Source organism: Triticum aestivum, chromosome 3D, assembly GCF_018294505.1.
Source record: "Triticum aestivum cultivar Chinese Spring chromosome 3D, IWGSC CS RefSeq v2.1, whole genome shotgun sequence".
NCBI classification, from domain to species: domain Eukaryota; kingdom Viridiplantae; phylum Streptophyta; class Magnoliopsida; order Poales; family Poaceae; genus Triticum; species Triticum aestivum.
In genome coordinates, this window is record NC_057802.1 from 302,689,401 (window position 1) to 302,690,890 (window position 1,490).

Here is a 1,490-nt window from a genome sequence, read left to right on the forward strand (position 1 = left end):
AGCAACTGAACCGGTATCAAATACCCATGGGCTACTATGAACACTAGTAAAGTACACATCAATAACATGTATATCATATATATACTTTTGTTCACTTTGCCATCCTTCTTATCCGGCAAGTATTTGGGGCAGTTCCGCTTCCAGTGACCATTTCCTTTGCAATAGAAGCACTCAGTTTCAGGCTTGGGTCTAGCTTTGGACTTCTTCATGGGAGTGGCAACTTGCTTTCCATTCTTCTTGAAGTTCCCTTTCTTTCCCTTGCCCTTTTACTTGAAACTATTGGTCTTCTCAACCATCAACATTTGATGCTTTTTTTTATTTCTACCTTTGCCGATTTCAGCATCACGAAGAGCTCGGGAATCGTTTTCGTCATCCCTTGCATATTGCAGTTCATCACGAAGTTCCAGTAACTTGGTGATAGTGACTAGAGAACTCTGTCAATCACTATCTTATCTGGAAGATTAAGTCCCACTTGATTCAAGCGGTAGTAGTACGCAGACATTCTGAGCACATGCTCACTGGTTGAGCTATTCTCCACCATCTTGTAGGCAAAATACTTGTCAGAGGTCTCATACCTCTCGACTCGGGCATGATTCTGAAATACCAACTTCAGCTCTTGGAACATCTTATATTCTCCATGGCATTCAAAATGTTTTTGAAGTCCCGGTTCTAAGTCGTAAAGCATGGTGCACTAAACTATCAAGTAGTCATCATACCGAGCTTGCCAAACGTTCATAATGTCTGCATCTGCTCCTGCAATAGGTCCGTCACCTAGCAGTTCAAGGACATAATTCTTCTGTGCAGCAATGAGGATAGTCCTCGGATCATGGACCCAGTCCGCATCATTGCTACTATCATCTTTCAACTTATATTTCTCTAGGAACATATCAAAAATAAACGGGAAGCTACATCGCAAGCTATTGATCTACAACATAGATAGGCAAATACTATCAGGACTAAGTTCATGATAAATTAAAGTTCAATTAATCATATTATTTATGAACTCCCACTTAGATAGACATCCCTCTAGTCATCTAAATGATCACGTGATCCATATCAACTAAACCATGTCCGACCATCATGTGAGATGGAGTAGTTTTCAATGGTGAACATCACTATGTTGATCATATCTACTATATGATTCACGTTCGACCTTTCGGTCTAAGTGTTCCGAGGCCATATCTGCATATGCTAGGCTCGTCAAGTTTAACCCGAGTATTCTGCGTGTGCAAAACTGGCTTGCACCCATTGTATGTGAACGTAGAGCTTATCACACCTGATCATCACGTGGTGTCTCGGCACGACGAACTGTAGCAACGGTGCATACTCAGGGAGAACACTTGTACCTTGAAATTTAGTGAGGGGTCATCTTATAATGCTACCGTCGTACTATGCAAAATAAGATGCATAAAGGATAAACATCACATGTAATCAAAATAAGTGATATAATATGTCCATCATCATCTTGTGCCTTTGATCTCCATCTCCAA